Below are 8,075 nucleotides of genomic sequence, written 5' to 3'. Positions count from 1 at the left end.
ATATAACTTTTACAAAGAATCAACCTAAAACTATCATCAAATAAAAGTTAATCAATCATGTTTGACTTCACCATTCAGCAAAACAGTGCAGATTCTGTTCATTTCACATAATTTTTATTTACAGTCTGCATAAAGTCACAAATCATGTTTGTCTGCAGGCAGTGATCCATCACCAAAATAAATATAAATATTAAAAAATCCATTTTAAATATACTATGGGTAATAACAAAGCATACGTATCTTGAAATGAGATATTTTTTAAAAAAATCTAAAGCTAATACATTTTAGACATTACAATTTAAATCTAAAAACTAAACAGTCATATTATTTTTTTCATATTTACAGCTGTACTGCATTCTAACCAGAGGTGGGTTTCAGCAGGTTCTGACCAGTTCTGGAGAACTGATAGTGGAAATTTTGAATTGTTCAGAGAACCGGTGGTAAAAATTCTGACTGGCCCCGCCCTCATGTATTCTCTGCCTCCCAAGTCCCAGCTGATCGGGAGGAAATGGGGATTTTGCAGTAACCTTCCCCTGGATTGGGGAGGGAATGGGGATTTTACAGTATCCTTCCCCTGCCACTCCCACCAAGCCACTCCCACCAAGCCATGCCAAGCCCACCAAGCCAAACCCACAGAACTGGTAGTAAAAAATTTTGAAACCCACCACTGATTCTAACTGCTGCGCCACCATGGCTCATAATACTTTAAGTTGGTTAAAGTAATAATACTTTATGATGGTTAATGAAATCGAGTAGGAACTTTAATATATCTTGTTAGACACTTAGGAAATGTTGTTTTTTCTTCCATGGAATCATGTGCGATTCTCAGAGTCTGGATCGTGGAGTTTTCTTCGCACAGTTTTTCAGAAGCAGTTTGCCATTGCCTCTTTTCTAGGGCTGAGACAAAGTATTTGGACCCAGCCGGCTTTGTTTCCTAAGGCAGAAATAGAATTTGTGGTCTCTCAGTTTCTAGCCTGATGCTTTAACTGCTATACCAGAGCAGGTTCTGACCAGTTCTGGAGAATCAGTAGCAGAAATTTTGAGTAGTTCAGAAAACCAGTAGTAAAAATTATGTCTACCTAACCCTAACCAGAGGAAATGGCAGGGACCGGCTGCGCATGTGGTTAAATATTTTCAGGGAGGGCTTATTTTTTTTTTAGGGGGTGGGGAGTTATTTTAGCACATGCGATCAAAAGCCCAATTGGGCTTATTATCAGGGGATGTCTTATTTTTGTGGAAACAGGGTAGTATTACAATAACTCACATAACTAGCATAGCTAAGAATTCCAAAGGCTTATTCTTTGATCTGTCAGAAAGGCTTAATCCTAGAAGATGGGACACCCAAGAACAAGGAGTAAATGCAGCTGTGTTGTCAAGCACCTGAATTGTGGTCATGTGACTGCGGTGCATGGCCAACTATTGGAACTTCAGATCTGGATTGCAAGTCCCATTTTTCTGGTCAGTCATAACTTTGAATAGTTGCTAAGCAAGTAGAACTAAGTCAAGCCCTTAGACTTACATACCACTTCACAGTGCTTTACAGCCCTCTCTAAGTGGTTTACAGCGTCAGCCTGTTGCTCCCAACAATTTGAGTCCTCATTTTACCCACCTTGGAAGGATGGAAGGATGAGTCAACCTTGAGCCTGGTGGGATTTGAACTGCCAAATTGCAGGCAGCCAGCAGGCAGCAGAAGCAGCCTGCACTACTGCACTCCAACCACTGCACTCCCAAGGCTCCTGTCACCGAGGTAAAGGGGTGACATTCTATAGCTGCTCTTGCAGTCTTGGCTTTCACAGTTGTTGTTGTTTTCGGTTCTATTACAATTTTGATTCTCCCCGCCCCCGGAAGTCTTTGTGCTATAAAATGCTTAGTTAAATATATATAAAGGAAATGATTTTGAAATGAAGAAGGAGTTGAGGAAATTTCTAGGATTGACTGGATATTGTAGGCTGTGAATAGATAATTATGATAAGGGAATAGCTTTGAGGGTTCGAACCCAGGCGTGGGGAGGAAAGAGGCAGCCAGTGGCATTTTTGTCCAGACTGTTAGACTCTGTCAAGGTTTACCAGATGGTGCTGGTGGCGCCTGTGGCAGTGTTAATGAGGGAAAGCAGAAAATTGAGTTGTGACTGGAATCTTGAACAACAACAACAAAAAAAGACAGTCAATGGCTGACAGATTCAAGGATTTTGAAATATGAGAATGTGCTTATGGAACAAAATGATTTAGTATTAACCACTGATGTTATCTTGCATCCAGCTCAGTCTTAAGAGGATATATAGAAGGACGATTGGATGTTAGTGCTGAGAAGGGATTAATTTGTTTATAGATGGGAAGAGAACGTGGTAGAAGGGAAGCGAAGAAGTTTTGGTAGAAGCTAGAAAGTTATGTCTTAAATCAAGCTTTGAATTCCTTTGAAGCTCGAGGCAAGCTGACTTGGAAGCCAGGATGGCAGCGGCAGAATGAAATGAATGTTTAATGTTATGAGAAGGAGTTAGAGAAAGTGGGAGCAGTAGAAAGTGGAGGAGGTAAATGAGTAGTGGCAAATGTTGATTTTGGGAAGACTATATCAGGGTAGTCATTGGGGGACTAAGGTATGGTATGATTTGTTTTTAGAAGCTTATGGATGCTGTGGATTGTGTACAGTATCTAAACAAATATGTGACAAATGTATAGTATGTAAAAGAGTTAATAAACAAATTCTACAACATGAAGAAAAGGGAGAGTGACATTTCACTGCATTCAAATTGATTTTACTGAACTACCTCAAGTGGGGAGACTTAAAATATTTATTGGTGAGAGTGGCTCACTTGACTGGATGAAGTTAGCTTATCCAACTATGAGGGCCACTGCAATCGCCAAAATTGCAGTGGAACAGATAATACCCTGATATGGAATAATAGCAGCTACATACAGCAAAAGTGCTTCAATCAATCATAGAGGCAGTCGGTGGCAATTAAATGGGAATATCATGTATCATGGAATGCAATGTACCATAGAATGCAAATTTGTCTCTTCTATGAACCAAGTGTTTACCCTTGGCCTTGCTCACAATTTGAACCTGCCCAAAACAGGATATTACCACACTTGGGCAGATGGGGGGAGATTCCACAATATGAAGCTAAAGATATTTATTTTTATTTTATTTATTTTATTTTGTCACAACAATATATGTAGGTATCATACAAAAGATTATATAGTATATAAACACATATATGAGTAAATATAAGGAGGTATAAGCATATATATAGGAAGAAGAAAAGAAAAAAAAACAATAGGACAGGAACAGTAGGCACGTTTGTGCACTTATGCACGCCCCTTATGGTCCTCTTAGGAATGGGGTGAGGTCAATAGTAGACAGTTTTTGGATAAAACTTTTAGGATTATGGGAAGAGACCACGGAGTCAGGTAAAGTATTCCAAGCACTGATGATTCTGTTACAGAAGTCATATTTTCTGCAATCTAGATTAAAGCGGTTGACATTAAGTTTAAATCTATTAGTTGCTCTAGTATTATTGCAATTAAAGCTGAAGTAGTCTTTAACACAGTGATTCCCAAAGTGTGAGCCGCGGCTCCCCAGGGAGCCGCGCTATCGTCATGGGGGCGCCGCGGAATATCTGCGCCCGCTGGGTCTGGCGCTGATGCGCCATTTCTGGGGCGTCTGGTGCGCATGCGCAGTTGCAGGTCGGATTTCCGGGGGAGCCGCGGGCGAAAAAGATTGGGAACCTCTGCTTTAACAGGAAGGACATTACAATAGATGATTCTGTGAGTTAAGCTTAGGTCATGTCAAAGGCGACAGAGTTCCAAGTTTTCTAAGCCTAGGATTTCAAGTCTGGTGGGATAGGGTATTTTATTGTTTTCAGAGGAATGGAGAACTCTTCTTGTAAAATATTTCTGGACACGTTCAATTGTATTGATGTCAGAGATGTGGTGAGGGTTCCAAACTGGCGAGCTGTATTCTAGAATTGGTCTAGCAAATGTTTTATATGCTCTGGTTAGTAGTGTGGTGTTTTTGGAAAAGAAGCTACGCAAAATTAGGTTTACAACTCTTAGAGCTTTTTTTGCTATGTAGTTGCATTGGGCTTTGGCACTTAGATCATTTGACATGAAAACTCCAAGATCTTTGACGGGATGGGGGTCGTCTGTAAGGTAATGTCCATCTAGTATGTATTTAGTTTTTGGGTTCTTTTTTCCTATATATAAGAGTGAGCATTTGCTGGTTGAAATTTGGAGCTGCCAAGTTTTAGACCAAGCGGGTAGATGATGAAGGTCATTTTGAATGATAGAAGTATTGTCTGTGGTGTTAAATAGTTTGACATCATCAGCAAAGAGAACACAATTACTTGAGATGTGGTCACAGAGATCATTAATGTATAGTATAAAGAGTGTTGGTCCAAGGACGCTGCCTTGAGGAACACCACTCTTGACAGGAACAGGATTTGATAAAGCATTGCCAATTTTGACCACTTGTTGTCTGTTAGACAGAAAAGCAGATATCCATTTGTGGAGGGGTCCTGAGATGCCATAGGATGTTAGCTTTAGGAGAAGTTTATCGTGTACTACTGAGTCAAAAGCTTTGCAGAAGTCTATGTAGATTGCATGTATTGATTTGCCTTGATCGAGATTTGAAGTCCATATGTTTTTTCAGTGGAGAAGTTGTAAGTTACATGATAATTTTTTCCTGAAACCAAATTGTTTGTTGGAGAGTAGGTTGTTAGTTTCTAAGTGTGAGGTAATGGATTGGTTGATGATAGATTCCATGACTTTGCAGGTGACGCAGCAAAGGGAGATCGGTCTGTAGTTTTCGACTAAGCTGGGGTCTCCTTTTTTGAAGATAGGGATGACTGTGGCTAGTGACCAAAGTTTGGGAAGAGAACTGGTAGTGAAAGCTTTATCAAAGATAATACTTAGGGGTTCTGCTATATGAATGGAAAGTTTTTTTAAGAAGTATGCACATAGTCCATCGGGTCCAATAGAAAGTGATGGTTTTAAGTTGTGAAGAGCTTTTCCAACATTGTCTTCTGTGAAATCTATATGAGTTAAATCATCATAGTCATTGCTGGTTCGTTTGTGGAATGTCGGATATGTGTTATCGGAGTTAACAAAACCTGAGCCAAAGAAAATGTTGAAGAGGTTTGCTTTGACTGTTTCGTCATTGCATTCTTTGTTGTTAGAATCTTTTAGTGGTGGGATGGATCTTGAGTCTTTAAGTTTATTGTTGACAAAATTATAAAAGGCACGATTGGAATTTGTGCGCAGAAGGTTCTCTTCGTGCTTGGTGTGGTAATTTGTGCATTCAGTTTTTATTTGGTTGCATATGTTTCTGTAGCGGTTTTTGAAATTTGTAACATAGCCTTTTTTGTTTCTTTTCCAGAGGGATTTTTTTTTGATTGAAGCTTTTTTATTGATATGGGTAGTTTGTTTTTCTTGGTCATGGTAGTCATTTGTGGTACATATAGTTTAATGACTCTATTGATTTCAAGTAGGAAGACTCTATAGTGGTCTTCAGCGGTTATGCAGGTTGCAAACAGATTTTGCGAGTTCAGAAATGAAAGATCGTTGTTTATAAGGTCGTAATTGGCTTTTTTGAAGTTGTAGTTGGGAGTACTGTTGTTATGACGATTTAAGTATGGACGTATATTGAGACGAAAATCAATCATGCAGTGGTCACTGTTGGAAAAAGGTTCTTTAATTTGTAATCCGTAAATTGAGTTTGAATTGTTGTTTGTTTGTTTGTTTGTTTGTTTACATTTATACCCCACCCTTCTCCGAAGACTCAGGGCGGCTTACAATGTATAATGAATTGTTGCAGAAGTTGAGGTCAAGGCAGTTGTTGAGTCTTGTATTGTTAGTTACAAGTTGTTCAAGACCTAGGTTTGTAACAGCGTTGTATAGTGTAGTATGGATTGGGTCAGTTGAACATTCATTAGTTGTCCAGTTAATGAGAGGTAGATTTAGGTCACCCAGGAAGATGAGAGGATATGGGCAAGAGGTAGCCCATGTTAGCATTGAGGTTAGCATATTTGCATGGGTAATGTCATAGTCAGGGGCTCTGTAGCATAGTAATAATTGAAGAGTAGTGTCAAGGGATAGGTCGTATACTATAGTTTCAGGAAGAGAGAGTTTATGTGCTACTTGGATATTTTTTAGATTCAGTGACTTTTTGTAAAAGATAGCCACTCCACCACCTCTTCGGTTTTCACGATCTGATCGGTAGACTTGATATTCTTTGTTTGAGATAATGGAGTCAGGAAGGGATGAGTTCAGCCATGTTTCACAAACAAAAATGATATCAAATGTGCCACTGTTTAATAAGAGGATAAATTCAGGTAATTTGTTGACTATGCTTCTTGCATTTATCAATTTGCATTTGAGATCTGAAGTGATTGGTGTTGAATGTTTGTAAAGAACTGTATACTTGGCCTGTCTTCTTCTTCATCTTAGGACTGGTAGCTCAAATGCCTCCACTCTAATTTGCCAAGCCCAGCCCCCAAGCCATGGCCACAGAACCGGAAGTAAAAAATTTTTGAATCCCGCCACTGTTACAAGGTTATAGGCAGTGCTTGAAATAATGACTAATGAAACTGCTATTCAGCAATATCACAGATGTACAAAAGTAAATTATATGCAGAAAAAGTTGTTGATTGTATTCCTCTCAGGACAACTTACGTAAGTCTCATGAAATTTTTCCCAATCATAGTTTGATTCCCAATTTATTTTATTTTATTTAGCTTGTCAAACATGTACGAGATAATAGGAATAAGTATAATACCGCCCTTCTCCCAAGGGACTCAGGGCAATTTACAGCCAGATAAAAACAGCAACAATATAAATACAAGATAAAATACTATTTAAAAAACTTATTCAATTTGGCTCTAATTAAGATAAATTTAAAACAACAAAACCCATTAAAATTAAAACTATAAAATCTAAAATCCTATGCCAGTCCTGCACGAATGAACAAATATGTTTTCAGCTCGCGGCGAAAGGTTTGAAGGTCAGGAAGTTGGCGAAGTCCTGTGGGAAGTTCATTCCAGAGGGTAGGAGCCCCCACAGAGAAGGCCCTTCCCCTGGGGGCCGCCAGCCGACATTGTTTGGCGGACGGAACCCTGAGGAGTCCCTCTCTGTGAGAGCGCACGGGTCGGTGGGAGGCAATCGGTAACAGTAGGCGGTCCCGCAGATAACCCGGCCCTAAGCCATGGAGCGCTTTAAAGGTAGTAACCAGCAGCTTGAAGTGGTGGATATGGATAGGAAACATGGATATGAATACAGGAAATGGGGACCAATAAATGGGGACAGTAGGACAGGGATGGCAGACATGCTGGTCCACTTATGCATGCCCCTTACAGACCTCTTAGGAATGGGGTGAGGTCAACAGTAGACAGTTTAAGGTTAAAGTTTTGGAGGTTTGAGGATGTAACCACAGTCAGGTAGTGCATTCCAGGCATTGACCACTCTGTTGCTGAAGTTGTATTTTCTGCAATGGAGTTTGGAGCAGTTTACCTTGAGTTTGTATCTATTGTGTGCTCGTGTATTACTGTGGTTGAAGCTGAAGTGGTCATTGACAGGTAGTATGTTGAAGCGGATAATTTTGTGTACTATCTGAGGTCGGATCATAGGCGGCATAGTTCTAGGTTGTCCAAACCCAAAATTTCAAGCCTGGTGGCATAAGGTATAGTACAATTGAAGTATTGATGACAAAATAGACACCGCAGCAACACAGAATACATTTGTTTGTTGACAGAGATGATCTCCACATGGGAGAAGTAGCTCAGAGAAATTTTTCTTTTCTGGCCACATATTACAAGTATTCAAAGAGAGCAAGTGGACCATTTGCTGCCTCCCTTGGGAGACTTATTAAAAACATAACACCTGGTCTTCTTTTGATGTTTCCAGGGCGGCTCCATGGGTCAGATCTAAGCACCCCATGGCTGGATCTGGCCTGCGGAGCTTGAATTTGACACCCCTGATTCCATTCACCATTTGAAATGTTTCATTTAGAAACAGAATACCACACATTTTTATGCAAACCCAATTAGATGCTATGCACTTGCCTTGCGTTTGACCTACATTTTT

The sequence above is a fragment of the Ahaetulla prasina genome, chromosome 2 (assembly GCF_028640845.1).
Source record: "Ahaetulla prasina isolate Xishuangbanna chromosome 2, ASM2864084v1, whole genome shotgun sequence".
Lineage (NCBI taxonomy): Eukaryota > Metazoa > Chordata > Lepidosauria > Squamata > Colubridae > Ahaetulla > Ahaetulla prasina.
Note: the sequence above shows the minus strand (reverse complement) of the source record.